This window comes from Silene latifolia, chromosome 2 (genome assembly GCF_048544455.1).
Source record: "Silene latifolia isolate original U9 population chromosome 2, ASM4854445v1, whole genome shotgun sequence".
NCBI lineage: Eukaryota > Viridiplantae > Streptophyta > Magnoliopsida > Caryophyllales > Caryophyllaceae > Silene > Silene latifolia.
The window spans coordinates 92,875,321-92,899,464 of record NC_133527.1 but is presented as its reverse complement, the minus strand read 5'-3'; the positions used below and the strand labels follow the sequence as shown (position 1 = coordinate 92,899,464).

The 24,144-nt window shown below is 36.3% G+C and overlaps 1 non-coding gene across 1 annotated transcript; it reads left to right on the top strand.

Annotated features, from left to right (window-relative positions):
* The first annotated feature begins 16,220 nt into the window (after positions 1-16,220).
* On the top strand, positions 16,221-16,327 carry LOC141645502 (small nucleolar RNA R71). The gene has a single exon (XR_012544983.1). It is a non-coding gene; the product is annotated as a small nucleolar RNA R71 (small nucleolar RNA).
* The last annotated feature ends 7,817 nt before the right edge of the window (positions 16,328-24,144 follow it).

Genomic DNA, 24,144 nt, shown 5'->3' with positions numbered 1-24,144 from the left:
ACTGACGCTAATATCATGTGGATTTATCTTCATAAATCCGGATATTCAAGATGTATTATAATACTCCAAAAGTCTTAAATCATTCTCAATGATCAATATGTCATCCACATATCGGACTAATTAAAATTTCCGTAACTCCCACTAAACTTCATGTATAAACACAACTTCTCGACTTATCGAGAAATGTTTTATCACATGATCAAAAATGTTGATTCTAACTCATTGATGTCCTACTTAAGACCCTCTCTTAAGTTTTACATTATCTTAGGATTGCAAGAATCTACTAAACTCAAGACATGTATTGAATACATTCCTTCTATTGAAGAAGTGGGTTTTAGATTCACTCGCTATGTATTTCATAACCTCATAATGAAACACAATCCCTAAGAAGATCCAAATAGACTTAAGCATTTCAATTAGTGCAAGACCCTTTGCGACCAATCTTGCTTTGAAATCTCTCTTTATTAGTGCAAAACCCTTTGTCACTAATCAAGCCTTTTATTTCGGATTTTCATGGCGCTAAGCCTTGTATTGAGTTATGACTTCAACACTCTTATGTAAGTCATATGTTCATTACTTTCCAGAAGTAATCAACTTGAATCAAACAATTTCTTTGTAAGTTATAAGCTCTTTACTTTCTTCAAAGTAGCATGAATTCATCATTTTTAACAAGTGACGAATTTAACCTCCTAGGTTTAAAAGAAACAACATCCTACAAAACATCTCATGTAGCCAAGAAAGACCAGTTTCTTGAGACATAAAATCTTTGTGGCATTCTTTGTGGCTCTTGAATAATTTCTCCCACTCTGTCTTCTAGAAATAAACTTGTATTTTAGAAAGATGGCTTCACGAGCCGCAAAACCCGTCGTACTCGTGATAATTGAAAAGGAAAAATGAGCATTTGTTTCTTGTGAAAACTTACAAATATGGTACATTACCATTTCATATCTCATATGATTTAGTGGAAAATAATTTAGACAAAATGATAGAATCCCCAAAACGATCAAGTAACTCAAAGTAACTTGATTGAAGTCCAAACCATATCGAATAGCGTTTGAATTCATATCCAATCACACATTATTCCATAATGTGTGTTAAGAGAGATTAATTTGTGATACAATATCACATTTCCTTTGGCTTATATCAAAGTCTTCACTTTTATAATCCCATCACGACTAAATCGTGATTCCTTGAACTCTTGAACTTCTTCAAAGATTTCTCTATTTACCTTATTAAGTGAACACACTAGTGTCAACTTAAATCGTTGGTAAAAGAAAATGATCAACCTATTTTGTATAAATGATTTACAATCTCGATCTCCTTTTTCAACCAAAAGGTACGAGATATCTTGCTTTGAATACAAGATACGCATATACCATTAACAATCTAATGGTTTCAAGAGTACTCGATAACTCTTTGCGTTCATCATTCCAAAATTTTAAGGTTTAATCTTGGGTTACCAATTTGAGTCTTGCATCATCTTCATGATATATTATTCTAGTTTGGTTTAGAATATAATCACCTTGATGATGGGCTAGCCATACATCAAATCATGGTGTATAGGGTCACAAAAGTGAAACCTCTTTTGTATCTTTAACAAATTGTATTCTTATTTAGAGTTTATGTACTTAATAGTCACAATTAAGTACAACTCCAAACCCGAAAACTAGATTTAGTACACAATGACTCTTTCTCTCGACTTTATTGTTGCTAGTCGTCATATTCTAATCATCTTATGTATCAAGTACAATGATGAAAACCTCCATTGGTTTTTAATATTGACGAAGTATTACTAGCAAAATTTATGTTTAATCAAATAAACATTTAAAGAAGAAGGTCCCATTAGATGTCCCACAACTAACTTGTTGATTCTTCAATAATTTGGGGTAGTTTCCTTTCTTGTGTCCAACATTTAAGACAATAGAAACTTTTTTTTTTCGGTCGGGATTGATAGGTTTAGTATCGTCATTCTCAACAACTTTACCTTTAACATTACCTTGTATCAATTCCATTATAATCTTTACTTCTTGAACCTCGTCCTCATCTTAACGGTTTAAGAGAATGCTCCCACTCAATTCAATGAGTCTTTACTTAGAGAAGCAAAGTTGAATCTTATGAAGATTACTCTTCATTTGTTCGTTTTAGTCTTAAAACTTTCATTGAAGTGGTTGCGTTATTTTGGTCAATTACGAATTCCAACAAATCTAATTACCAAAACAATTTATCGCTTCAAGATACTTAATTCAATTAAGTATATAAAAACAATCCATTGCAAGTAGATGTGTTAGTCAAGAATCAAAAACCTGTTTGATAATGAATAACCTTAATCTATACTCTTTTCAAGAGATCCTTGGCAATGGTACATTTGAGGTTTTAGAAGCAAACTCATATTTGTCTTTAGTTACGATATTTTAATGGAGATTTGAATCAAAAATCGAAATGATATCGTATATGAATTGTGGTAAAGAAATAGAACAATAATAACGGAATAGTGGAAAAAATTAACATTTATCGTTATAATAATAATACTTGTAAATAACAAGTAAAGCATTTACATAGTGACCTCTACCCAACTATGATAAATGATTCCAAGACCCAAATTCATATCGACTTAGGCACGGTATGGCCGATGAAACCCTTATCAATATAACTCGGTGGATTAACGCTTTAATCGATTCTACTTTTAGAACTCTTGGTCGATAAAATTACTCTAATATTTATCTATAGCCCGGAACACATGCAACTACGGTCGCGAATACTTCCGTTGAGCTCAATCCAAATTTCGAATAAATGTGTCCATGATCCAAATCCACATCAACTTGGGCACGGTATGGCCGATGAAACCCTCATCAACATGAATTCGGTGGATTGACATTTATCACCCACTTCCCCTACGTAACAAGGTTTGTACCCCGGTAGGGCCGAGTGCACTCCCTCACGAAATAGGTTTTCATGGTTTCTACTATTTGGTAAGGCTATGTCTCAATTAATTGTTTTAGCGAGAGGTCATGTCAATTTATTATCTATCACGTTTTAAGTGAACTAAAGCGGTGAACTACGATAATTCTAATTGACACGGTCGATAAACTCGATGAAAGAGACAATGCATGTTTAGTTATGGCGATTTAGCGATGCATGTGACATAAAATAAAATGCAAGCATAAAAGTAAATAAATCCTAGTATGGCCTTTCCTAAAATAGAAAAACTATTAATCTATTACATATTCGGAAATCAACTCCATTGGTCCCTTGAACTTCGGTTGTGGCACGCATCTCGAGGTAACACCGTCTTTATGTATCGTCATTCTTGAAGAAATCCGTCTTTGGGAACTCCGGAATGAATAAAATTACATAATAAATTACATAATTTCCTATTATACATTTGTAACTTAAAATAAAATAAATCTATTAAATTACAAAACGGTGATACGAGATCACAATAAAATTACAACCGAATCGATATTCCCATACATTTCGGGAAATACCAATTAAAATCTAAGGCCATACTAAGTAAAATTACATAATTCAAAATTACATAAATTAAAATTATGACAATCATAAGGAAAATGCAGCATTATAATATGTATAAACATGCTCAATTTTTATGCTAAATCGCCTTTTAATTAGCCAATATCGTATATTACTCGGTTTTTACGGATTTGCGTGATTTCAACATTTTATAATCACAAAAATACATAAACTCATATTTATGCATAAGTTAATTACCCTAACCTCTTAGGACTCAAAATATAGTCTTCACTAATAATTTGACCATAATTAACTTTTATTTACAAAATTGTTCATAAATGGACCAAAATTACAAAAATAAGCTATTAAACTTCAAATAAATCCAAAAATTTCAAATAAATTCAAAATTTGAAATTTAAATTCATGAACATTCTGGAAAAATTCCATGACACTCATAATGTTCAAAATCTTAGGTTAAAAATTTTGAAATTTTTCCGGAAAAACAATGTTGCGGTTTATCGATATTTAATAAAAAATCATAAAAACATGGAAAAGTTATTTTCATTAACTTTTCAATTTTAGATCTGAAAAATATAATAAAATGCAACATTAGACGTTTTTCCTAAGTCATAGGTTATGTTTTATTAATTTCCAACTAATAATGTCACTATTTATGCCATTTTTCTTCAAAAATTCATAAATCATGCTAAAAGACTTCTTTATAGCCAATTATTTTACACACATCTTGTAAAATTGCATGTGACAACATATTAATTTTCTATGACCAGATTCGAAATTTAACTCATATTAACCTATTTTTCACCTAAATCCGAATTTAATAATGAAAAATTCATTTTTCGAGCATAACAAGTCCAAAAATTATGAAAATTTACAGGTTATCTCAAAATAATATATGTGACAACATATCCAAAAACCAACTGAAAATTCGAAGTATAGCTAATTTTCGACCAAAAATGACATTTTTACTCATAAAATCATATTTAAATGCCATTATTGTAAAATATGAACAATAAAAATCCGTAAAATTAACCAAAATATCCTAAAACATTTTAGGACCAGAAATATTAACATGCATGTAATAATTTCGTGATATATCATAATAACACAAATTTTACAAGTTTTATTTGTTATTCTTATAACTCGGAAAAACTTTTAACCAATTTGCATGCAAACAACCGTGGCTCTGATACCAATTGAAGGAAATGTAGATTCATATACAAACTTAACATACTCATATATGTTAAATTAATTTGTCATAAAATTAAACATGGATTTTATGCATGCAAACAATATAATAAAAAGAGAAGAAATCATCCTTACATTGTGATTTCGGTTCTAATGGGCACAAAAGAAATCTCCTTTTCTTTTGTTCTTGAGCTTTCCATTAATGGATGAACAAGGATTCAAGTGTAGAATCCCTCCCAAAAGCATATACCCAAGGAATCTCTTAATAACCAATATTATTTAGATCTAGTAATAATATTAGTTTTACTATAAAATTGACACAATATAAATTGTATTTACACTCTTGAAATTTCGGTCAAGAGGGAGTATTTTTGTGGTTTATTTCTCTAGAAATCTCATAACATGTAGAGAATATCAACTTTCTTACTCTAGAAAATTATGTAGTGGAAAAATGAATTAATTGGTAATGAAAAAGAAGGGCTCTTCTCTCTCTTGTGGGGTGGCCGAAATATTGCTTGGGTAGGTTGCCCAACACATTTCATTTGTGCTCTTCACAAGAGACTAGGCATGCAAGCCTATTATCTTGTGTTATCATTGTGTTTTCATTTAAAAATAAACAACACAATATAAACTATGTGCACACCCCTTTATTTTCGGTTTTGGACATAAAATGGAGAATCCATTTTATTTTGTCATTTGTCAAATTTGTCACATGTAACATGTTACATGACATGTTACAATGCAATGTATTTTTATCATATTAAAAATCAACATATTCATAAAATATGTCATTTACAAAATCGACTAATAATTCGTAATTACTCGGACCAAAAATGTTTCCAAATTATAAACTACAACATTCTGTATTTATAATAATTTATTCATTCCGTTTCAATTGTTTCTGTAAACAATAATTTCATCCAAGTAATAAAATAATTCGATTACTTAGACCGTGTCTTATTTAATCATATTTACAATAAGATACGTAAATTATACTCACAAAATCATCCGTCAATTTTAAGCAATTTAATTAACTCGTATCGGTATACGATTAATTAAATAATCAATTAAGAATATTTCCCTATAGGTATGACCTAAGGGGATCAACTGATCACCACCGTCGCACGACAGTAATGTCAAACTCTAGTCAGCCAATCATTACCGATATGTGTGGACCAGTTGACTGTAAAATATTACATCCCACATGTATTCTTAAAATGAGATTTAATAATGATATTTAAATCATGTGATCGCACTATTGTTGAGGACACATTTCCCAACATGTATAAAATGCGATTGACAGGTTGAAGATGATTAAATGGGGTATACAGACGAGCTAGTGAGCAAAAGAACCTTGGACTTAGTTTGGTTATATTTTGTAGAAACCTTTAAACTTTGGTTGTGTATATATTTTGAAGGGACATATGTCTCCCTCTTCTATTTTGGTTTGTATCACTATATCCCCGCGTCTTTAGTTATGTTATGTAAATTAGTTTGTTAGCATTTGCAGGTTTTGGGCACTCTTAAGTTGGAAATGTTTGTGAATGGTTTAGGAAAGTTTTAAAAATTACAGGTTTTTTCTAGTTGAACCAATTACAAACATATCCTGTCAGTTTTTCTGTAGAATTTACGTATTTATTTAACGCTATATATAAGGGTGTCACAGTATTTGAGTTTCATTTGGGAGTTTGCTTTTGTTGTTGTTTTTCCCCCTAATTTCTTGTGGCATATAACATTTGAGAACACTTTCTTTTTGCCATTTCTTTTGATTTTTGGCATTTCATAACTTGACAACTTTTCAACTTTTTGCATTTATTTTTGAACATTTTCAAAGTCACCCCATATGTAGTGAGGGTGCCTTATATTTGAAGCTTTAGGAGTCTATTTTTGCTCCTGTTTTCATTTGATGCAATTTGCAAACTTTCTTTCACTTTTCATTTCATTTCTTGAACTCAAATTAATTTCTTTTTGTGCCCATTCCCTTTGATGACAAAAATGTGGTAGAACATGGATGAATGATGGTTGCATGGTTTCAAGGGTCGCCTTGGAATAAACGGTAGCCAAGGAGTTATCATACCACAAGGTACTCTTGACTAGGCCTTAATCCATGGGTCAAAGGATACTAGCATGACACATCCTAGGGTGTTTTACGAGTATTCTAACAAGCAAAGTCTTAAGAATAAAAAGCATCTATTAGGGCCTATATACACTTGTCAAGCTTCCCAAGTAGACGGTTTCGCAAAATTTTCTAACATGCAACTACATGCCATGATGCAACTAACATATATACATCCTAATACGAATGATTCTACCAACTAATATGCCATATAATCTAAATGCAAGTCCTAAATTCACATTGTTTATACCGCATCAATCAAAATAAAGCCACATAGTCATTAACATAAAGAGGAAAAAGGAGATTGGAAAGATCATAACATGCGGTCTTCAATATCCTCATGTCTCGGATGTGGCGTAGTCGATCAATGTGAACAAGGATAGACAAACGTATAATATACAAACAATATATACAAGTCTACACTACAAAGGAAATGAACTTATTTTTGGATTTTCAATTTTTTCAATTTTTTTGATTTTTTTGAAATTTTTGATTTTTTTGGGTTTTTGAATAAAAGTTAAGTTAGAATTTCCCATCCCCACACTAGAATGGGCATTTTCCTCAATGGCCAATATGATAGGAAATTATGCAAGTATGATGCATGATTTCTATACTAAATGCAAGCTTTACTAACCTACACTACATGATGCATGGGTTTTTGTTTATGACGGAGAGCGTAATTTAGATTACCTCTCGTTGCGTATGCATGTACTTCCCCAAACCGAGATGGACATTATTTCTAATGTCTTAAATTTTAGGGTAGTTCATACACACAAGATGCAATGCATGAAACTAATGTTGTCATTTTGGATTTTCCATGTGGGAACAATAAAAGAACACCTCAATGGGGCCGAGGTGTTAGTCCTTGTGTTGCTGGACTCTCCAAACTATGATCAAGATAAAAATAAAGAAAATAAATAAAGAAGTAGACAAACCTCAAGAGGGTAGGAGCCTCCAAAGTTTGCTAGTCCTCCACCATATCATCATTGTTATCATTTTCCTCCATAGAAGCGGACTCATCTCCACTCTCATCTTCACTTCCATTTCCTTGCTCACTTCCTTCATCATCTTCATTAGCCTCTTCTTCTTCATCTACCTCTTCATCAACAACCTCATCATCAACAACCTAATCATCGACATTCTCATCTTCACCCGGTCTTTCACCCCTAGATGTACTTGGAAAGAAGATATCCCTATCCGCCCAACTAGGCAAAGGACATGATGGATCAAGTAGTCCTTGCCTAGCTAAATGAAGGAGGGGTGGATATTGGGCCAAGTATGCATCTACTCGATCATTGTAAGCTTGTTTATGAATCTCTTGCATGAGTAGAGTCATGTAATCATTGCCAACTTCAACATCTTTGGGTTTGAATTCTTGATATTTGAATGTATAGGGTGGTGTGACAATGGAGGAGGAGGGCTCTTCAATTTCGCCCCTTTGTTGACGGATGATGTACTCGGCGCCCTTGGAGAGTGGAAGAAGGTAGTTTGTTCGATGAGCACTCAACCGGCATATCTTGGAACGCAAAGTGAAAGATCTAGCATCATTGGTTAGCCACCCATAGTTGGTGTCAAGAGAGTTATGCTTGACCCATTTGTACTTGTAAATCATGGCATCCATGTCAATGAGATGACCCCCTTTGATCGCCACATAGGTGTTATCCTTGTTGAAATTTGCGTCAAAGTGCTTGGCCAAGAGAGTAACTATACCTCCATTTACAATATGAGCGGTGCCTTCCTTGCCACAATCAACATTAAGCCATCTTTCCATCAAAAGCCTTAGAGCATTGTAAGGCTTTGTGAATTCCCTTCCAACATTTAAGGCTGACTCAAGTAGAACACAATCGAGCTTTGTAAAGTGATTAGTGCCTTTTCTTGCAATTATAGTGTTCCCGATGACCTTGTGCCACACTCTAATGCCCGGATGGTGTACTAATAGAGCGCGACACGCATGAAAGCTCACAAATTTCTTCCCGGAAATCGCCTCCCAAAGAAGAGAGGGATCATACTTTTCGGGCATCTTATGATAATATGGTGTATCACTAAGGCCTAATGCTTTACTCAAAACATCAAAGGTGATGCGCCTATTCACATTGGCAAGACGAAACTCGATGTATTCTCTAGTCTCTACCTTAGTTACTTTCAATGAACTTAAGAATTCTAAGGTAAGGGCGGGGTATGTCAATTCTCTTGTAGTGAACAATTTTCCCAACCCCGTGGCTTCAAAGAAGGCTTTTATTTGTTCAAGAACACCCAATTTGTTCAAGGCATCTTCACATATGAATTTGGTGGGTAAAATGGCTTTCTTAGCATACTTGGCAAATGTATCCCTATGGGAGTTAGAAATGAAAATTACCTCCGGATAGTTGGGTAATTGAGCGATTTCCGGAGTTGTTGATGTTGTTGCTTCCAAGGGAGGATCTTGTTGTTGTTGAACTTCCAAGTTTGCATTAGAGACCACCATAGCCATTGAAGCTTTCTTTGCTTGAAGGCTTTGTTGCCTTTTCGAAAGTGTCTTTGCCTTGAGTGCCTTTGTTTCTCCTTATGTTCTTGCCATTGTTGATTACACCAAGAAAAGATTGAAAATCTTCAATTTCTAATTATACCCAAATCGATTTTAAGATGAAAGGATTTGTCTTTGTATTTCAAAAATCAACTCAAAGGTTGAAGATTTTGGTGTTTGGAGAGGATGAGGGTTTTGGGGTTTATTGGTAGTGTTTGAATGAATGAATGAATGAATGAATGAAAAGAATAAGGGAAGGGGTATTAAAACACCCGAAAAAATTCAAAACTGCAGGGGGAAGACAAGCGGATTCCCTTCGGGATGCTCGGATTCTGCTCAAATTGGCTTCAGGAAAACTCGCCTAAAGACGAGCGTCTTTCAGTGAAGACGAGCGGATTTTGCAATTCAGGACGAGCGGCTTTCCCTTAAGACGAGCGGATTCTCTTGTTACTCCCCACTGAATTGTGGCTTTCGTGTTTGTATAAAATGCGATTGACAGGTTGAAGATGATTAAATGGGGTATACAGACGAGCTAGTGAGCAAAAGAACCTTGGACTTAGTTTGGTTATATTTTGTAGAAACCTTTAAACTTTGGTTGTGTATATATTTTGAAGGGACATATGTCTCCCTCTTCTATTTTGGTTTGTATCACTATATCCCCGCGTCTTTAGTTATGTTATGTAAATTAGTTTGTTAGCATTTGCAGGTTTTGGGCACTCTTAAGTTGGAAATGTTTGTGAATGGTTTAGGAAAGTTTTAAAAATTACAGGTTTTTTCTAGTTGAACCAATTACAAACATATCCTGTCAGTTTTTCTGTAGAATTTACGTATTTATTTAACGCTATATATAAGGGTGTCACAGTATTTGAGTTTCATTTGGGAGTTTGCTTTTGTTGTTGTTTTTCCCCCTAATTTCTTGTGGCATATAACATTTGAGAACACTTTCTTTTTGCCATTTCTTTTGATTTTTGGCATTTCATAACTTGACAACTTTTCAACTTTTTGCATTTCTTTTTGAACATTTTCAAAGTCACCCCATATGTAGTGAGGGTGCCTTATATTTGAAGCTTTAGGAGTCTATTTTTGCTCCTGTTTTCATTTGATGCAATTTGCAAACTTTCTTTCACTTTTCATTTCATTTCTTGAACTCAAATTAATTTCTTTTTGTGCCCATTCCCTTTGATGACAAAAATGTGGTAGAACATGGATGAATGATGGTTGCATGGTTTCAAGGGTCGCCTTGGAATAAACGGTAGCCAAGGAGTTATCATACCACAAGGTACTCTTGACTAGGCCTTAATCCATGGGTCAAAGGATACTAGCATGACACATCCTAGGGTGTTTTACGAGTATTCTAACAAGCAAAGTCTTAAGAATAAAAAGCATCTATTAGGGCCTATATACACTTGTCAAGCTTCCCAAGTAGACGGTTTCGCAAAATTTTCTAACATGAAACTACATGCCATGATGCAACTAACATATATACATCCTAATACGAATGATTCTACCAACTAATATGCCATATAATCTAAATGCAAGTCCTAAATTCACATTGTTTATACCGCATCAATCAAAATAAAGCCACATAGTCATTAACATAAAGAGGAAAAAGGAGATTGGAAAGATCATACCATGCGGTCTTCAATATCCTCATGTCTCGGATGTGGCGTAGTCGATCAATGTGAACAAGGATAGACAAACGTAATATATACAAACAATATATACAAGTCTACACTACAAAGGAAATGAACTTGTTTTTGGATTTTCAATTTTTTCAATTTTTTTGATTTTTTTGAAATTTTTGATTTTTTTGGGTTTTTGAATAAAAGTTAAGTTAGAATTTCCCATCCCCTTTCTAGAATGGGCATTTTTTTCAATGGCCAATATGATAAGAAATTATGCAAGTATGATGCATGATTTCTATACTAAATGCAAGCTTTACTAACCTACAGTACATGATGCATGGGTTTTTGTTTATGACGGAGCGCGTAATTTAGATTACCTCTCGTTGCTTATGCATGTACTTCCCCAAACCGAGATGGACATTATTTCTAATGTCTTAAATTTTAGGGTAGTTCATACACACAAGATGCAATGCATGAAACTAATGTTGTCATTTTGGATTTTCCATGTGGGAACAATAAAAGAACACCTCAATGGGGCCGAGGTGTTAGTCCTTGTGTTGCTGGACTCTCCAAACTATGATCAAGATAAAAATAAAGAAAATAAATAAAGAAGTAGACAAACCTCAAGAGGGTAGGAGCCTCCAAAGTTTGCTAGTCCTCCACCATATCATCATTGTCATCATTTTCCTCCATAGAAGCGGACTCATCTCCACTCTCATCTTCACTTCCATTTCCTTGCTCACTTCCTTCATCATCTTCATTAGCCTCTTCTTCTTCATCTACCTCTTCATCAACACCCTCATCATCAACAACCTCATCATCGACATTCTCATCTTCACCCGGTCTTTCACCCCTAGATGTACTTGGAAAGAAGATATCCCTATCCGCCCAACTAGGCAAAGGACATGATGGATCAAGTAGTCCTTGCCTAGCTAAATGAAGGAGGGGTGGATATTGGGCCAAGTATGCATCTACTCGATCATTGTAAGCTTGTTTATGAATCTCTTGCATGAGTAGAGTCATGTAATCATTGCCAACTTCAACATCTTTGGGTTTGAACTCTTGATATTTGAATGTATAGGGTGGTGTGACAATGGAGGAGGAGGGCTCTTCAATTTCGCCCCTTTGTTGACGGATGATGTACTTGGCGCCCTTGGAGAGTGGAAGAAGGTAGTTTGTTCGATGAGCACTCAACCGGCATATCTTGGAAGGCAAAGTGAAAGATCTAGCATCATTGGTTAGCCACCCATAGTTGTTGTCAAGAGAGTTATGCTTGACCCATTTGTACTTGTAAATCATGGCATCCATGTCAATGAGATGACCCCCTTTGATCGCCACATATGTGTTATCCTTGTTGAAATTTGCGTCAAAGTGCTTGGCCAAGAGAGTAACTAGACCTCCATTTACAATATGAGCGGTGCCTTCCTTGCCACAATCAACATTAAGCCATCTTTCCATCAAAAGCCTTAGAGCATTGTAAGGCTTTGTGAATTCCCTTCCAACATTTAAGGCTGACTCAAGTAGAACACAATCGAGCTTTGTAAAGTGATTAGTGCCTTTTCTTGAAATTATAGTGTTCCCGATGACCTTGTGCCACACTCTAATGCCCGGATGGTGTACTAATAGAGCGCGACACGCATGAAAGCTCACAAATTTCTTCCCGGAAATCGCCTCCCAAAGAAGAGAGGGATCATACTTTTCGGGCATCTTATGATAATATGGTGTATCACTAAGGCCTAATGCTTTACTCAAAACATCAAAGGTGATGCGCCTATTCACATTGGCAAGACGAAACTCGATGTATTCTCTAGTCTCTACCTTAGTTACTTTCAATGAACTTAAGAATTCTAAGGTAAGGGCGGGGTATGTCAATTCTCTTGTAGTGAACAATTTTCCCAACCCCGTGGCTTCAAAGAAGGCTTTTATTTGTTCAAGAACACCCAATTTGTTCAAGGCATCTTCACATATGAATTTGGTGGGTAAAATGGCTTTCTTAGCATACTTGGCAAATGTATCCCTATGGGAGTTAGAAATGAAAATTACCTCCGGATAGTTGGGTAATTGAGCGATTTCCGGAGTTGTTGATGTTGTTGCTTCCAAGGGAGGATCTTGTTGTTGTTGAACTTCCAAGTTTGCATTAGAGACCACCATAGCCATTGAAGCTTTCTTTGCTTGAAGGCTTTGTTGCCTTTTCGAAAGTGTCTTTGCCTTGAGTGCCTTTGTTTCTCCTTATGTTCTTGCCATTGTTGATTACACCAAGAAAAGATTGAAAATCTTCAATTTCTAATTATACCCAAATCGATTTTAAGATGAAAGGATTTGTCTTTGTATTTTATAAATCAACTCAAAGGTTGAAGATTTTGGTGTTTGGAGAGGATGAGGGTTTTGGGGTTTATAGGTAGTGTTTTAATGAATGAATGAATGAAAAGAATAAGGGAAAGGGTATTAAAACACCCGAAAAAATTCAAAACTGCAGGGGGAAGACGAGCGGATTCCCTTCGGGACGCTCGGATTCTGCTCAAATTGGCTTCAGGAAAACTCGTCTAAAGACGAGCGTCTTTCAGTGAAGACGAGCGGATTTTGCAATTCAGGACGAGCGGCTTTCCCTTAAGACGATCGGATTCTCTTACAGCAACTTTGCTTAATCTACACTGGCAAAAAGACGAGCGTCTTTTTGCAAAGACGAGCGGATTCTTTCAGACGAGCGTCTTCTCAGCTGAGACGCTCGGATTCTCTAACAGACCAAAATTTATGATTTTGCTGCTCATTTGGACGGACGGATTCTCCCACAGACGCTCGGATTCCTATAAGACGAGCGGATTACCCAGAAGACGCTCGGATTCCACCTAGTCTACCCGGATTCAGGACCATCCGTGCACTTGCATATCCCGTGTCATTTTCATTCTTCAAATCCCGTGTTCTTCATTGTAGGGGCACTACAAAGGCATGAATAGCCTAGGCAATTGCTATCCCCACACTAAGTTAAAGCACTACACATCAATAAAATCATTAGTCCCTCCCTCACTTCTCTCAAAAATGATGAATATCTTGATCAAGGCACAAAAATCCAAAAATGACAAAAATGCAATGTAAGAATTAAAATGCAAGTTAGGGAGTTAGAAATATTTACAAATGGTGGTTTGGAGAGGACTCCACCAAACTCTCATCCTTAGAGAGATGTCATGGGGGCATGTTCAAGGTGTTGTTGATGTTACTCAACACCTTGAAGAAGTAGTCAAAAGCTTGTTCATTATCATCATAAAGATCCTCAATAGATCTTTGCACTTGTTGTCCTTCATGTTGGTCTTGATCGATAGCATTACCAATGTAGGGATTGAAAATCCCTTCAAACTCATCGTCCCATAGACCACAAACTTCGTCTACTTGATCATTAAAAATCTCTTGAGTTGATAGAGACAACTCTCTTCCTTTCTTGTCTTGGCCAATGAGGCCATCCTCTTCACTTGTCATGGGTGAGCTTTTCAAGCTCTCTTTGTTACAATTCACTTGCTCTTTTGATGGAGCATCATCAACTTTCTTTTTCCATTGGAATTCCGACTTCTTCCTCTCATCCTTCCGGATATAATGATCAATCATAAAACATGGTTCATGCAAACGGGGAGCTCTCATGGTCTTGTCAAGATTGAAAGTTATGCTCTTATCTCCCACTTCTAGAGTGAGCTCTCCATGCTTCACATCTATTGCCGCACCCGCGGTGTGCAAGAAAGGTCTTCCTAGAATGATTGGAATATTGGAGTCTTCTTCCATGTCAACAATGACAAAGTCCACCGGGATGAAAAATTTCCCAACTCTTACGGGAACATCTTCCCATATCCCTAATGGTGTCTTCGTCGATCTATCGGCCATTTGAAGTGTGATATTGGTATATTTAAGCTCTCCCATCCCTAACCTTTTACTTACCGAATACGGCATAACACTCACACTAGCCCCTAGATCACATAGGGCTTTGTTGATCGTTGTGTCACCAATGGTACACGGTATTGAGAAGCTTCCCGGATCTTTAAGCTTCGTAGGTGAACTCCCTTGAAGGATTGCACTACTCATCTTAGTTAAGGCGATAGTTTCAAGCTTCCGGATCGACTTCTTTTTCGTAAGGATGTCTTTCATGTACTTTGCATAGGCCGGCACGTGATTGATTAATTCCATGAAAGGAATCGAGACTTCCAAATTCTTCACAATTTCCATAAATTTTCCAAGTTGGTCATCGAATTTGGGCTTGGCTTGACGACTTGGAAAAGGAAGTCTAATCACAATGGGTTCCTTCTCCTTAGCCTTGTCTTCATTTTTCTTTGAAACTTCTTCTTTTGATGGTTCTCTATCCTTGGAGTTTTGCACAACTTCTTTTTTGTCACTAGCTTCCACCACTTCATCCTCAACTTGCTTCTTTGGTGCTTCATACCTCGTACCACTCCTCAAGTGAATGGCACTAACCGTTTCATGTCTCGGGGGATTACTTTGAGGTGGTAATTGCCCCTTTTGTCTTTGTGAGCTTGAAGATGCGAGTTGAGTCAATTGGGTTTCCAACATTTTGGTGTGGGCTAGGATGTTGTTGATGCTGATTTCCTTTGCTTGACTATCCTTTTGCATTTGAGTGAAAAACTCTTGTTGATTCTTTTGCATTTGGAGGACCGCTTTTTGAACATCAAAACCTTGGTAATTTTGTTGATTGTATGGAGTTTGATTTTGGTAACCTTGGTTTTGGTTGTAATAGGGTCTTTGATTTTGGTTTCTCATGGGAGGTGGGGTGTATGTTGGTTGAGGGTTTTGAACATTTTGGCTTTTGTATGAGAGATTTGGGTGGAATTTGGTGTTTTCATTGTAATCATTTGAATAAAAGGTACCACTCTTGTATGCTTGAAAAGCATTCACTTGTTCATTTGTTCCCCTACATTCACTTTGGTCATGTCTCAAAGTTCCACAATTCTGACATATCCCACTTGGGATTGATGAAGATGCCGTCATGGCATTAACATGATGCTTTAGTGATTTTGAGGCTTCTTAAAGTCTAGCCATAGCTTTTTCAAACTTCAAATTGATGGTATCAATGTGAGCACTAAGTTGAGCACCCAATTGAGTAATAGAGTCCACTTCATGCTTTCCTCTTCTAGTAGCCTTGCGAGGTCTACTATATTGTGAATTATGGACCGCCATTTCCTCAATCTTGTTCCAAGTTTGATTATCGTCAACTTCGGTGAACATACCATTTGAGCCCATGTTTAGAATGTTTCTTGAGTCTTCATAAAGACCATTCCAAAATTGTTGTACCAAGAACCACTCGCTAAGTCCATGATGAGGACATGAGCGACAAATTCCTTTGAATCGCTCCCAAGCTTCATACAAGGATTCTTCATCTCTTTGCTTAAAGCCCGTAATTTGAGCTCTTAGCATGTTAGTCTTTTCCGGTGGGTAGAACTTTTTGTAGAAAGCTAGAGCCAATTTCTTCCAAGAGTCAATTCCGAGAGTAGCCTTATCAAGGCCTTTCAACCATTGTTTTGCGGTGCCAATTAGAGAAAAAGGAAATAAGACCCATCAAATTTGGTCTTGAGTTACACCGGTTTGAGAAATCGCATCACAATAGTCACAAAAAGTCTCCATGTGAGAATGAGGGTCTTCACTAGGCATCCCCCCAAATTGGCTTCTTTCGACTAATTGGATAAATGCGGATTTGGCAATGAAATTTCCGGTTAAGTGTTGTGGTGTGGGAGTACCATTGGGTAGGTTCTCCTCGGTTGGTACGGAATGTGATGAAAATTTAGGCATTGTGGGTTGATTTTGTGTTGGATTTTGTGTTGGGTTCTCCTCACCTTCTCTTGCAAAAGGGTTGACGAACTCAATAGCATTTGGTTTAATATCTACAACCTCACCAATACCTCTCAAAGTTCTCCTAGCAAGTCTTCTATTGTTTGTCAGAGTACTTTCAATTTCGTGATCAAAGGGTAACAAGTTCCCTTGTGATCTTCTAGACATGCAAAATATCAAACAACTTGAAAATAGTTAGAACAAACCATGAGGAGTTTTACTTCCCCAAGGCAAAGAAAGACACAACTAATAACAATCTAAGAAAATCTAAATCAAGCTAACACCGTCCCCGGCAACGGCGCCATTTTTGGTCGGACTCCCTTGGGAGGTTTAGCTTTCGGTACTTGTCGTTAGGAGCACCTAGACCAAAACACTATTTATAACGCCACAAACAACACTACAATTAGTAAAGAGGCAAGTAAAGGTCGAATCCCAAGGGACAGGTGTTGAAGTGAGATTTTTAATTGCAACTAGTGGTGTATAGGGGTGTCACAATTTGGGGTTTGAATAGAAGATCACTAAACTAAATAGCAATGAAAGTAAACAAGCAAGATGATTAAAAAGGGATGTAAGCAATTGATAAAAGACACTAGGGTGTCTTGGGGTCATAGGGAATTCATGGGAATTGATCATACAAACATATTCTCAAATTATAAGCAAGCAAATATTATTGTGATGGATCGAGTTGGTTTATATCTTACAATCCTAGGAAAGTTTGAGTCCCGGAGCCGAATCGATTAGATTGTATAACACCTACAAGTCGACTTAATCTTCCCTACTCAACTATATGCATGGTCTAATGAGACTCGAGTTGGTTTATGTCTTACAAGTCTCATTGAAAAGATAGGTGATGGGTAAAAAATGCAAGGATTCATAGGCTCGCATTTCATCAAACATAACATGTGCATAAGTTGAGATCACAACAAGCAAGCAAATAAACTATGAAAACATATTAATTTAAGCATGAATCATCCCCCATGTTGGTTTCCCCTAATTACCCATTAACCCTAGCTAAGGAAACTACTCACTCATTATCATGTTGAACATGCTAGCAAGGTTGTCAATCATACCAACAAAGTAAAACATGATGAATAAATGAAAATGATTAAAAATAATTAAAAAGGGATTAAGAGAATTATACCTACTAATGATTCCAATAATAAAGTAAAGAATAATAGAAGTACTTGATGATTGATTGAAAGGTTCTCAATCTCCCAATAATAACCCAAATAATCTTCAATTACCCAAAATGAAAGATGAACAAAAGAGAGATTAAGGAAATGAGATTTGTATTAAGACTTGATTAATAGTTGATTACAAGATTAAAGAGAGATTAGATTGATATAAACTACACTAGAGATTGCTAAGAAGAACATGCTTATCTAATTAGACTAATGGGGTGTTTACAGTGGGGATTAGGTACACAAATTAGGGTTTACTAATGGCTTAAATGACGATTAAGTCCTTGAGGAATCGCTCCTCTCAGAAAAATATGCGAGTCTCCTTTTTGCTAGTGTTTCCGAGGTATGTGCATCCTTCATAGAACAAGTAAAGGACGGATTAGCTGTCACACAATCCGAGCGTCCAGGGCACGGGACGAGCGGATTGTGGGTCTTTTGGACGAGCGTCCTTCTGAGGAAGATGCTCGGATTCCTTCTCTTGGACGGGCGTATTGTGGGCAATCCGCTCGGATTGTAGATCAGCTTCTTCCCTTCTTCTTTTCTTCCTTTATCTTCATAAAATCCTTGAGGATTTCTTCGGGGATGCAAGGATCTTTTCTCATCATTGCCCATCTACTATAGTATGTACAAAGGCCTTCTAGTCTTATCTTCTCTTTGATGCTTGGTCATTGAATTCAATCAATTTAGCTCTATTTTGACATGAAAATTCAAGTTTTGCACTCCTTTCCTACCAAGGGATCAAAACCTCAAAGAATATGCAAAACAAAGGCCTAAAGACAATAAATGACCCAAATATACACTAAAAAGAATGGGAACAAGGCTAATTCGGGAACTAAATATGCTCAAATAATGATCACATCACTCTTAGAAGAAGATCAAAAGCTTGTAACAAGCTCCAAATAAGCATATGTATGGGTTGCTCCTCATGAACATGAAATTTGGCCAAGGAAGCTTGTCGTAAATTCTTTCTTTCATCTTGTCCTTGGCACTAGAGCTATCCCAATGCTTCAAACCAATAAGTCCATGATTCTTGTCAACACAAGGTGTGAAGTATGGTTCATATTCGTCCGGAGACTTCCACTTACCTTAGGTGATGATGATAGCATTTGAATTTTTGTGATGATGATAGCATTTGAATTTTTATGATGATGATAGCATTTGAATTTATCAATCCTTCAAGAGTAGAAGGAGAATTCTCATAACATTGATGACCGGATACCTTAGGGGTTGACATTGTGGGTGCCAAATTTCCACAAGCAAGTTCATTTGCAAGTTTGTTCTTGAGCTTTTCCACCAAGTACCCTTTGTATGATGCTTTGACTTTTTGAAGAAGGCCCACCATATCATCTCCAACAATCATTGGCTCCATGGTGGGTGCTAAAACATATTCATGGTCAATAGGAAAGAGACATTCATCTTCCTCACGGAAGCATACCTCAAACTTCTCAAGGATAGGCTCCTCAAGCAAGGTGATATCAGAAGTCCATTCTTCTCCCCTATTCCAAAGGTCCTTGTAAGACACGTATTCTTCATAAGCCTCTTTTATGGTCTTGACATCATTACTATCTTCATATGAATCATAAATGGGGGCTACACTCTTCTTCAATAATTCTTCCTCCACCATCTCAATATTCACATCAAAAGACACACCCTCATACTCACAAAGGCTAAGAGTATTTGGCTTACTAAACCTCATATTTTCCTCATCAAATACCACACTTTCATATTCACAAGAGCTCAAAGAGATTGGCTCTCCCCACCTCCCATCTTCCATATCAAAGGTCACTCCTTCAAACTCGCATTCATGGACAATGTCTAAGGGATGGTGAGGAGTGTTTACTTGGGCTTCTTTCATTTGGGCAATTTGAATCTACAACTCCTCACCTTGGGTAATAATGCCTTGAAGAACATTGTCCCTTTTTTGGCTCTCTTCTAGCATTTGTTTGAAGAATTTTTGTTGATCTCCCATCATTTGGAGAATCACATTTTGAATGGGTTCATCTTCTTGTTGTGGATATGTGTGAAAGTGATCATATTGTGGCATTTGGAATTTATTGTAAAGTGAGTTTTGGGTGGGTGGTGGTTGTTGATAATGGATGTGGGGATGTTGGTGGGAAAATTTGGGGTAGTAGTTAGGATTTTCATTGTATGAATAGTAAGGTAGGTTTGTGTTGACTTGCTTCTCAAACTCCCCATACCCATAGTCATACTCAAAAGATCTACCACGTACTCCATATGTCAAGTCTTGGGTCATCATTATAGCCAAGATAAAGATACAACTACAAACAAGGAAACTGTAAGAAAATGGTAAAACGAACCTTGAGGAACAAGTTCCTCAAGGTTAAAGCACAATTAAAATAAACAAATAAATAAGAACTTAATCACATAACACCGTCCCCGGCAACGGCACCATTTTGATGGACAAGAGTTGGTCGTCACACATCCAATCAAACACATTTATATTCTCAACAAACAACTAGTTAGTGGTAAGTCGAGGTCGATCCATGGGACGGTGTGCTTTGGGTTCTAAGTCTATCTATCTCAATTTATGCTAGTGTCACAATTGTTGGGGTTTGTAGTTGTGTTCTAAACTAATACAAGCAATAAAGTAAAACAAGCAATAAAAGGAAGGATGTAAACAAATGAATTAAAAGTACTAGGATATCATGGGTTCATAGGGGATTCATGGGAGTTAACCATAAAAACATGTTCACAAAGTTGCAAGTAATTAATGTTGTAAAGGAACCGAGTTGGTGTATGTCTTACGGTTCTTAGGAAGAGTTGGGTCCCGGAGCCGAATTGATTATATTGTACAACATCTACAACTCGACTTACTTTCCCCCTAATCACTTCTATGCAAAGTCTAACTAGACTCCAGTTGGTTTATGTCTTACAAGTCAAGTTGAGTAGATAAGAGATGGTTGTAAATGCAAGGATTCATAGGCTTGGCATTTCATCAAACATAACATGTACATAGGTTGACATCACAACAAGCAAGCAAATTAATTATGGAAACATATTAGATTAAGCATGAATCAATCCCCATGTTTACTTCCCTTAGTTACCCACTAATCCTAGTTAAGGAAACTACTCACTCATTATCATGGAAAACATGTCATTAATGGTGTCAATCATTACAACAAATATAAACATGATAAGAGCTTAAGGAAACAACAATAAAGAGTAAAGCGTAAAGGAATTATATCAAACTTGAGATGATCCAAATAATAAAGCAAAGAATAAAAGAAGAGAACTTGATTGATTGATGAAGGGTTGTCAATCCTCCAATAATAACCTAATAATCTTCAATTACCCAAAAGTAAGAAACTTGAACAATAATTAAGGAAAGATTAATGTGTGATTTTTGGAAAGATTAAGGAGTAATCTATTCTAATCTACTTCTAATCTAATCTAAGAGAATTTCCTCCTAAGAGAGCCCCCTTTTGATTATCATCAAATGAGGTATATATAGTAGTGCATCATTAGGTTAAATAAGGCTAAATTAGTAATTAACAATTCTATGTTCTAAGTAGGGAAATGCAAGTATTTCGAAGAGATGAGCATATTTGCTGAAAACGTCACGGTCCGCTCGTACAAAGGGGGAAGACGCTCGGATCGTGGGCAGGGGAGACGAGCGGCATGGCAGTCGGGACGCTCGGATTGTTCCTCAGGGTGCTTTGCTTCTTCCTTTCGCATACTTCTTATACTTGCATTGTTGATCTTAGTTCTTGCCTCTCCTTCCATACGCGTTCAACCAATATCGTCAATAATCTTCCAAATATGCACGGGAGACGGAAATTTCCGCCTAATTGTCTTCTTTCCTACAAAACAAACATAATGCAATAGGAAAACGAAATAGGAAGGAATTGACGGATAGAACGGGCATGAAATGTTATAATAGTATGCAAAATAGGCTCAATTAGGGGACTAAATGTGCGCAAATAATATTCACATCATGTATATAGGTTATTAGGTTTCCCTTAAATTAGTTCATTAACTCAATATCACTTTATAATCGATCATACACAAACTCCAATCATATGGACATATAATGAATCTATCATTATAATTGTCTATTGGATCAATTTTAAGTAGATATTCATATGTTTCTATGTCAAGCATATAAAGATGAATTTTAGAACAATTAAAAATACGATAAACGTAGTGACTTGGGTTGCAAGTCACTATTAATCAAAAATTACAACCATTGTTCAGAGGATTAAAATATATTTCCATGTCAAACAAGGAAATTAAAATAGTTCTAGAAATTCAAAATACAACATGATAATAAAGACAACAAATAAAGCCAAGCTTCTTGGGTGGCTGCTCCTAGCTCCCATACGATCTCTTAAGCTTGCTTTTCCTTGCCCTTGTTGTTGCTTGGAGGAGGCCCTAATTACAATAAAAAAAAGGGATACTTTATCACAACTTGTATCAAAATACCAAAGTTGAATTAGAAACATAAAAGAAGGGATAGTCATTTACCTACTAGAGTGATCTTTCCAGATTTGATGTCACCAAGATATTTGGAATAACTCCTCTTCCAATGTCCAATGCCATTACAATAATGGCACTTGTCAAGGGGACCCTTCTTGGGTTTGGAAATGCTAGCTTCAAAAGTTCTACCCTTGGTTTTCATGGGAGCTTGCCTCTTGCCCTTTTTGCCACTTTTCTTGAAGGTTCCCTTGCTCTTATTGCTTATATTGAGCACATCCTTAGGGGAGCTAGCATTTAGCCCCATGTCACTTTCGGCTTGCACAAGTAGCTTGTGCAACTCTTCAAGGGACACATCCTTGTCTTGCATGTTGAAATTCACCCGGAATTGCACATATGCTTTGACTTTGCTTAAGGAGTGAAGAATTCTATCAATGATGAGTTCTTTGAGAATTTCAACCTTTTGAATCTTCAATGTCTCGACATGCTCCAACAATTTGAGCACATGAGGGCTAACCTTTTAGCCCTCTTTGAAGTCGAGATCAAAGAATGTCGAGGCCGCCTCATATTGGATGATCCTCGGTGTTTGTGAAAATATTGTCACAAGCTTAGAGTAGATTTCATAGGCGGTGCCCATCTAAAAGGCTCTCCTTTGGAGATCCGCCTTCATAGCAAATATTAATACATTTTTGATTGTGGCGGACTCTTTGTGGTAAGCTTCATATGCTTCCCTAGTGGCGGCACTTGACCTAGCATTAGGTTCGGGTGGAGAGGCCTCAATGAGATAACGAAGCTTGTCGTCACCTTGAGCGGGTAATTTGAGTTGGGCATCCCAATCGGAGAAAGTTGACCCATTCTTTTCAAGTTTACATCGATCCATAAAGGATCGGAGCCATGAAACATTAGTGAGAGTGTTTGCGTTGGTCTTTGGTGCGGCCATTTGTTATTGAGAAATAAAAGCGGTCTACAAAACAAAATAGAAGGAATAAAACATTTATCGTTTTAATAATACTTGTAAATAATTTAAATTTAAACAAGTTTTATTGCATTTATCTAGTGACCTCTACCCAACTATGATAAATGATTCCAAGATCCAAGTTCATTTCAACTCGGGTACGGTGAAGCAGGAGAATCCCTCATTAATATAACTCGGTGGATTAACTCTTTAATCGATTCTACTTTTAGAATTATTGGTTGATAAAATTACATTAATATTTATCTTTAGCCCGGAACACATGCGACTACGGTCACGAATACTTCCGTTGAGCTCAATCCAAATTTCGAAGTAATAACATTTTACTACCCACATACCAAACGTAACAAGGTTTGTATTACGGTGAAGCCGGATTAGCTCCCTTATGAAATTGGGTTTCGTGGGTTCTACTATTTGGCAAGGCTAAATCTCAATTATTAATTTAGCGAAAGGTCATGTCAATTTATTATCTATCACGTTTTAAGTGAACTAAAGCGGTGCACTACGATAATTATAATTGACACGGTCGATGACTCGATTAAATATAATGCATGTTTAGTTATGGCGATTTAGCGATGCATGCAAACATATAAAGAAAATGCAAAGCATAAATATAAAGTCCTAGTATGGCCTTCCTAAAATAGTAATCTAATAAACTATTACAAATTCGGAAACCAACTCCTTGGTCCCTTGAATTTCGGTCTTGGCACGCATCTCGAGGTAACACCGTCTTCATGGAAACTCCGGGAAATTAAAAAATAATAAATAAAATTACATAATTTCCTATTATACATTTGTAATAAAAAAATAAATCTATT